The following is an 8,766-nucleotide window of genomic DNA, read 5'->3' on the forward strand; positions in this document are numbered from 1 at the left end:
TCTGGTGACCGGCCCCCATCCAGGAGCCCACCAAGAATCACCTCATTACAACAAAAGATGCTCCTGTCTCCCAGGAAATCGTAAAGGGTTTAGGAACCGGGTCAGGAACCAGAGTCAAAGAGCAAATAGTAGAACGAAAGATGCTCTCAGCATCCCTGTTCACAAGGGTTTTAGGAGCCCTGTGTCAAAAACGGGACAGAGACCAACATGTATTTTCCATTATTTTACACAGTTCCCACCCTCAGCACCCTAAGCGAGCAGCTCGTCTCATCTCCCTTCAGAGGCAGAAGGAAACAGAAGAGCACTTGGCTTAAGACCCCGTCATGTCTAAATTGTTAGGGGGCCTTGGGCAGCTACGGCAGTGAGAAGACCAGCAGCCACCACGGCAGTGACAGTCGCCATTCAGCACAGGCCAGGGGCTGGACTAAGCCCTTTTCACACATCATCTTGTTTCATCCTAGCACCGAGAAGGGCAGAGGCTTCGGAGTTGAACAGAGGTGGGATTCTGCCCCTTAGGAGCTGGTGACCTTGAACATGTCATTTAACCCTTGGGGGCTTGAAAAACAGCCATTTATTTATTCATTTCATAAATCTGCTATCTAGGCAGGGCTCGGTGGAAGAGCTTTGCTCTACATGGTATCGGTCAGTATGGTCTGCTGGAAAGCTGGCATCTGGAATTCCTGAAGGCTCAGGCACTCAGAGTGAATGCTGATGCTGGTACTGATGCAGATGCAGAAGCTGAAGCGGATGCAGATGCAGAAGCTGATGCAGATGCAGATGCAGAAGCTGATGCTGATGCAGATGCAGAAGCTGAAGCTGATGCAGATGCAGAAGCTGATGCAGATGCAGATGCAGAAGCTGAAGCGGATGCAGATGCAGAAGCTGATGCAGATGCAGATGCAGAAGCTGATGCGGATGCAGATGCAGAAGCTGAAGCTGATGCAGATGCAGAAGCTGATGCAGATGCAGATGCAGAAGCTGATGCGGATGCAGATGCAGAAGCTGATGTGGATGCTGGCTGTCAGCTCAAAGAGCTGGGGCTCCTTGGGCAGCTCTGTCTATCTCTGGGTGGTCCCTTTTCATGGTATGTTCAGATTAGGGTGGCCAGATTTCTTATGTGGCAGCTCAGGGCTTCAAACTTCCTCTTTCATCGGAGTGTCTTCGGATGTCCTAATTTTTCTACAATATACATATGAGTAAGAAAAATAAACATGTTATCAGTATCCACTTGCAGCTTGTGCCATTACACAAGGCATCGTACCCAGAAGGGCCTTACACTTAGCACTTTCACCATCTTAAAATTCTTTGCTTTATCTTTGAACTTGTGTTTCGTAAGTGAAGTTCATCGGGACAAGGGAGCACCTGCGTGAGCGAGGAGGCACGCGCAGTATGTGTGTCTGCTGTTCCTCACCATCCATTTGCACGTAGTGTTCGCTGTTCCCCCTGACTTCAGAATTCTGGATGCCCAAGGAACCTTTTCTTACGTGTGTCACTTCCCGGTCGTGGTCAGCCTTTTACCCTGAAAACGATGACTTGGAAGGAAAGGGCACGACCGCCCATCTCTCATTCCTTCCCTTTCGGTCCCTCCTTGCTCATCAGTGAGCAGAAGGTAGAGAGTGTTGGTAGAATCTGCGCATTTCGAGAATTGAAATACAAACGGTCATGTGAGTTTCCCGCGGCCTTCACACTGTCTGGTGAGGGTGGAACGCATAGCTTTTGCGAGACACGAAGCTCAAGTCGTGTGATTTTGGTGATCCTGCGTGTGGGTTAAACGTTCTTGGATTTGCATTTAAAATCAGGGCCGTGCAATATAAAGATGGACAGTAAAAATGCATGCTAATAATTTAAAATTACGATTTTTTTCTATACCTCGAATGACGTTAAATAACAAATAAAAAAAACACCACAACCAGCCAAGAGAGAGACCGCGGAATAAAGGAAACACCTTTATATTTTAGGATCTTTAGTGGCGCTATTTTCCCCCTGCTTTTTGAATAAGGACCCTGCGTCTTCAGTTTGCACCGGGCCCCAGAGGTCACGCAGCGAGTCCCGTGTACCCTGTAGAAAGAGACAAGGAAAGAAAAAAGCAGGGCACAGAGCAGAGTGTGGCGAGCTGGAGGCTGGCTCCGAGCCCAGGCCTCGTCTCCTCCCACCCAGATTTGCAGAGAGGAAGGAGCTGGAAGATTTGTTTGCACTCGGTTCAGTTAATCAAGTGGCCGGGTAGGCATCGGCAGTAACTTAGACTTTATCACAATATTTTCTTTGGCTCCTGGCTTCACCTTGAAGGTGAAGTTTGGTGAGCGGGAGCAGCAGCCCTGAGCTCACTCCCTTGGGTCCTTCTGGAGGCCTGCAAGCACAAAGAAAGCTCATTCTTCTGCTCTTGCAAACAATCAGGCCCTTTCCCTCTCCTATTTATTTTTTCATTTTAAGTACAATTTAGAAAGGGCCGGGGACCGTGACTCAGCCCTGCCTCGAGTCCCTTGGGGAGGCTGAGAACAGGAGCGTGGGGCCCCGCTAATCTCCAGGAGCGATATTTATGACCCGCTGGGAGGCGAAAGCACACATCGCTGGTTTTCCTGTTGGAGCAGCCAGGAGCCGTAGTGCGGGGGACCCCGCCACCGGGTGGCCCCGGGGCGGCCCCGCCTCTCCCGTAGGGATGGCGTACCATCAGCTTAGCTTCCCCAAAAGGCTCCTAGGCTTCTGGGGCAGACAAGGGTAGGAAGCCAGTGTGAGGGCTGGTGCCAGCAGAGCCCTCAGGCACCTTCGCCTGTCCTCAGCCCGAGGACCAGATGGCAGGAAGCATGCTCTGTAGGGGAGCCTTGTGCCTGACGGGCCCTCAGCCATCAGGAGGAAAGGAACTGGGGGAAGGGACTTAGGGAATTGACTCGCTGGGCCATTCCAGAGTTTTTCCTAGCACAGCCATCCAGCACACACCCGGATGGGGTAGGAGAAGGGGCTTGGCTTTGCCCTCCCTTGGGGGCAAGTCTGAATTCCAGCTCACAGTCTCTGATGCACCTCCCTCGTGTGGCTGATGCAGGGTGGGCGGAGGCGGGGGCGTAGACGTGCTCAGTGCGTGTCACTTCTCCTTATAATCGAGATGCACCAGAATCTAAAGTGTCCTGATTGTTAATTGTCAGCGTGTCAGAGACTGCTCTTTGTCCCCCATGCTGGTTTTCTTCGTCTTTGATAATAGTATTCTGCATCGTAGCTAGGCTTGTGGCCATCCCGAATAAGCTGCACCTCCAACAGCTGTGTGTGACCACATGACCAAGCTCAGGCCAAGGGGCTGAGCAGAAGTGACGTGAGCCGCTGCCAGGCCTCATCCTCAAAAAGTGGGCACGCCTCCCCTGCCCTCCTGCTGCTGGCCGAATGCAGAGCCAGATGAGGTGGACCTCTGGAAGTCACTCTGGGAAGCAGGCAGAGCAGGAAGGGGGAGCCTGGGTCCCTGGCCCCATGGAGCTTCCATAGCCACCTGCTAGTCCTTGAACTTCCTGGCAGAGAGGCATAAAATGATCTCTTCTTTAAGCTGCTGTTATTTGGGGGTCTCCAGGTCAGCCCCTTGAACTGTACCCTAACTAATTCCTTTGGCAACTATCTCAAGTTTTAAAACTATTATGTGGGCTGACACCTCGTGTGCCAGATGAAACCCGTCGGCAGGTTTGGCACAACCTCTGCCCTCGATTTGGAAACCTGACCTGGGAGAATGGGGCAAGAAATAAACCAGTTTTGTGAGGATCAGTGTATAATAGTAATAATAATCGAAAGCTCAGTAATCTGTTGCAAGCCGTCTGTGCTGAGGCTGGGGCTGAGCCCGGACTTGGCTTTGCCAGCTTGCAATGGATTATTGAGCTTTTAATTGTTATTACTATTATACATTAGTCCAATAAGGCAGACCCTTTTAAAGATGAGGGTACGAGAGTTGATGGCCTTAAGTATGGACCAAGACAAGCTTCATCTGCGGTCAGTAAGGATCTTTGGTTACCCAGGCCAGCAGGAGGCCATGGGGACCCTTGGCATGATACTTTCTATTCACCCACCTCCCCGTGTCAGAGATGAGGCTGGGGTAGAGAGGGAAGGGGGCCTGCCCCTGCACAGATGCCCAGTGAGTGGCAGCATTGGGCCTTGGGGGAGGTGTCACTGCAGGTAGAGAAGCAGAGAGAGTGAATATGCTAGGGGATTTGCTCACTCACGGGCTGGGTGCCAGTACTCCCTCCGACTCCTTCGTAAGTGGCCTTGACGGGAGAGATGGCCAAAGGGCCCCCGGGCTGTGTCGTGATGGGGTGAGGGGCCTCTCAGATGTGGAGGCGGCCCTGTTCCAGCTGTCGCTCCTGCACGGCTGCTTTTGAGAGTCCCCTGGCCCCAGGCCCCCATCAGCACCACTGATTCATGTTTCTGTTGTCACAGGAGAGCCACTCTCCCAGACAAAGCGAGAGGCCTGCGGTGTGCTCATGGGCAGCCGCAGATGAGGGGTCTCTGAGCCACCCACTGCAGCAGAGCAAGGACTGTTGTTTAGCCAGATGAGAGAGGTTGAAGGGATTAGAAGTCTGTCCCAACAAGCTGGAAAAAATAAGACATTACTTCCCAGGGCAGGAGTTTCACCCTGCGCTGAACCTTGTAAGTGTTTCGAAAACGGAGGCAGAGGACAACATGTAGGAACAAATCCTGGCTCTGCCACTCGCTAGCTGTGTGACCTTGGATGACTTACGTACCCTCTCTGAGCCTCGACGTCCTCATCAGTAAAAGGGGGGTGGTAGGAGTAATTCCCTTGCAGAGCTGTGAGGATTAAGTGAATAATAAATTCGTTGGCATCATGCGTGTTGGATGAAACGCTGCAAACGTCTCCTGCGATTTTCCGAGGGAGGGACATCCTTAACTGCGCATCAGTTTCCTTTAGCTGCTGTAACGAATTAGCATAAATTTAGCGGCTTAAAACAACACGAATGTAGTATCTTGAGTTCTAGAGTTCGGAAACCCTAAAGTCAAGGTGTCAGAAGGCTGACTTCCTCTGGGAGCTCTGGGGAGAATCCATGTTCTTGCTTTTCTTGAGCTTCTAGAGGCTTCCTCCTTCATCTTCGAAGCCACCAACATCTTCCTCTCTCTCTCTCTGACCTCTGCTCCTGTCACCACTCATCCTTCTTTGATTCTGACCCTTCTGCCTCTCCTATAAGGACTCTTGTTTCTATATCCGGCCCACGCACATAATCCAGGAAGATGGGATCATCTTCCCATGTCAAAATCCTTAAATTAATCCCATCTGCAAAGCCTCTTTTGCCATAGAAGAAAACATAATTATGGGTTCTAGGGATTAGAATGTGGACATCTTTGGGGGGAGGGGAGGGGAGGGGAAGAGGACGTTATTCTGCTTGCCATTATCAGTGATGGTGACTTTTAGTTTTTTGAAAAAAAATGGGCCTAAGAAGACATCTTAGGGTGGCTGTTAGGACTGTCATTGTTTAAGACATATGCCACAGAGGCCCAAATAACAGTGGCTAAAGCAAGATAAATTTCTCTCTCAAGGCTTGGGCTGAAGTGGCCTACCCACTCAGACTTCCTTCTACCTGAAAAAAATGAACCCTTGGTTTGTTTAATCCTCTTTGCTTTGGCAATTTGGGGTCTCCCTGGCCTGCCCGTTGGCTCTCTTCCCTTGTATCAGGAAAGCTTGCTGGTAGGTGTGCCCTGTCCAGCTATATATAGCCCCTGGCTCATCCCACCATCCCAAGAAGCAGCTGGTTGGGAAGGGAGACCATATAAAGCTGCACAGGAAACTCATGCCTCTGACAGACCTTAACCAACTTGATCCTTTATTTGTGAATGAGTAACAACATTCACAGGATCTCAAGACATTTGGAGAAAAACATCACAAAAAGGAAGGATCAAAGTGGATAAAGTGAACACTCTCCTCTAGAATAAACAGAGATAATTCAGGGATGAGAGGGAAAATTATTTTCATCCTAGTTCGTGTCTTTAGGAGGATTTGAGAGGCCGTTGCGTCAACGAGTATGTCGTGAAAAGGACTAGTCAGAGAAGAAGAATCGTTCTTGAAAATGAGAAATATGATTGATTGCATTTGAAAATTTCAGCCAGTGGGCTGAGAAATAAAACAGACACGGCCAACGATAAAGTTAGTAATCTATAAGACAGCTGAAGAACCTTCCCAGCACGTAAAGCGATAAGGCTGGAAAATATAAAAGTCGAGACAGAGAGGATAAATCCCAGAGTTCCACCCTGTAAAATGGGAATTTCAGAAGAATGGAGGGGAAGAAACAATGAAGGAAATGAGAACATTTCTCTGTATACCAGAAAAGACGAGTCTTCGGTTCACACAGCTCTACCTGGTTACAATTTCAGCGCGTACCTACAGACATCAGGGGAACCTTTAAAACTGTAAGAGGGGAACCTTTAAAACTCTAAGACCAAACAGGCTACCCTACAGGCTTATGGAAGTAGTAATTCCAAAAGTGGTAAACGACAAAAGACTGAGAATCAGATGAACACCAGACTTGTCGTCTACTCAGATGCCAGAAAATGATGAAGACATGGCTTCCATGTTCTAAGGGTAAAAGATAATCAGTCTAGAATTCCTTAGATAGTTGAACAAAGTAAAGGTATCCTTACGCTTTCAAGAATTTAAAAATTCACAATCCATGTACTCTAAGAGTCTTTGTGAAGATCCTGAAAAAAATCTTAGAAAGAGAATGGCATACACATTTTTTTTTAAAGTAGCAACTGACAATTAAATCGAAGAGACAAAGAATACTAGACCCTTGGGAGAGTCTCGGGTTCACGTTTCCTTCTCAGGGCTCAGTCACACTGAGTTCCTCAGGGGACACGATTTCCTTGGTCATGTTGTAAGTGCTGTTTGTTGGTTTTCAAGTTTTAGAGTCACCCTGAGTTCCTCAGGGGACACGATTTCCTTGGTCATGTTGTAAGTGCTGTTTGTTGGTTTTCAAGTTTTAGAGTCAACCTACTGACAGTTCAGAGAAGATTTAGTTCTAAATTCTAGAACAGACTAATGAGAAATCATAGCTAACATTAACTGAGACTTATTATATAGCAGGCGCTGTTCTAAGCACGTAGCATGAACTAACACGCTTAATCTTCATGACAGCCGGGGGGAGCAGAAACTGTCTTCATCCCCATTTTTACCAGTGAGGAAACTGGATCACAGAGAGGTTAAGTAACTTGCCCAAAGTTACACAGCAGGAAGTGGCAGAGGAGGGATTTGAATTCAGACATAACTGACTTCAGGGTCCACGAAGTAAAAATAATATAACTCACGTGCATGGAAGGGAAGGGGGAAGAAGAGATACAATACACTAATTTTCTTATCTTTCGCTGTTAGGAATCATTCAGTGCCATCTAAAGTGGGTAAATCAAGTCGTAGAAGTGGGCATATCATTAAAAGTAAACTTCACCATCGGAAAAACAAGAAAAGCCAAAGCGAGAATTAACACCACCGGGGAACAGGCTTGCAAAGAAGACATTGTGTGTTATACTTTCATTATTGGGGTGGAAGGTGGGAGGGGACTTCTCATGTGCATATTGAAACTAGTTCAATTTTCAAAAGAAAAAATATTCTCTGAAAGGCAGGGAATCATCTTGACCATCCTGAGCGGAAGTGACACATTTCGGAATAAAGGTCATGGTGGGGTCTGGAGCCGACCTCCGGCAGCCTGCTCAGCCTCGCCCTCAGTTTGTCCAGTCCAGCCTTCCTCCCACTCCAAGGAAAAGTCTGTCTGGAAAAAGTCCTCCAAGTTCAGAGCCTTGGCAGACACAGCATTCTGAAGGGAGCCCCAAGACTCCTGGGAAATGGCTGATGGCCCTTCCCCCAGAGAGCAAGGGTATTGGATGATGGGGCCTTGGGAGAACCTGGAGGAGGCATTACTGTCATTGCAACTGGGGTCATCGCTGAGGGCTTTTGGGACATTTGTAAAACCCCATCTAGGTCTGAGCATCCTCCAGCTCCCTGGGAGACACTGTGGCCGGGGAGTTGCTCCAGCTTTGGGGTGTCCCCATGCTCACTCCTTGACCACTCCTTGGGTCTGCAGCCCTTCAGCTTCCTGGCCCCCCCACCCATTAGTGCCGGGTCCCCAGAGCCCTAGCCACAGGTCCCTCAAGGGCTCCCCACTCCACCCGGATGGGCCACTTCTCTGTGGTCCTCACCGTGAGTCATGGGGGGTCGGCTGGGCCGTCTTCGCTATCTCGGGGAACCGGAGATCCCCTTAATTCTCTCCAGCTGCGTCTCTGCAGGACTGAGGTCATCGGTTCTGGCGCAGTTGGAAGGCAGTGTTTGTTGTGTCTTTGTTTCATTCAGATGGTTTGGGTGGTGACTCACCCCGTTTCTCCTTCCTTTCTTTCTGAACCAGGGCGCCGTCTGAGAGTCGTTTCTGATTAGAAGTTGACCTCAGAAGTATGCTCGCATCATTTTAAAAACATCTTCCAGCACCACAGAAACCGACTCCGCATAAGAAAGGGCACTGGGTGGATGCAGGCCAGAGCCGGGCGTGTGTGCGCCTGGCCTCCCACGGTGCTCTCGGGGTACCGCCGGCCTGAATCTGAGTTAGGGCGCCATCCCCTCATCGAGGCCCCGGTTACACATATTGACCTCGAGCCGACTGGGTGTGACGATGATGTCATCATCGTCACTTACGTCACTAGCCAATATTGACCAGTGCTTATTATGGGCCATGCGGTTCCTAAGGGAGTCACATTAAGTGACCTCATTTCATTCTCACAGCGTCTGGTCAGGTGGGTGCCGCTAGAGTT

At 49.4% G+C, this 8,766-nt stretch overlaps 1 long non-coding RNA gene across 1 annotated transcript; it reads right to left on the minus strand.

Moving 5' to 3' along the window:
- Nucleotides 1-1,923: 1,923 nt before the first annotated feature.
- On the minus strand, nt 1,924-8,408 carry LOC120603826 (uncharacterized). The gene is made up of 2 exons (XR_005653174.1): nt 8,164-8,408; nt 1,924-4,897 (listed from the first exon to the last, which is right to left on the minus strand). It is a non-coding gene; the product is annotated as an uncharacterized LOC120603826 (long non-coding RNA).
- Between the last annotated feature and the right edge of the window lie 358 nt (nt 8,409-8,766).

Source organism: Pteropus medius, unplaced genomic scaffold, assembly GCF_902729225.1.
Source record: "Pteropus medius unplaced genomic scaffold, Ma_sr-lr_union100, whole genome shotgun sequence".
In the NCBI taxonomy this organism is placed as follows: domain Eukaryota; kingdom Metazoa; phylum Chordata; class Mammalia; order Chiroptera; family Pteropodidae; genus Pteropus; species Pteropus medius.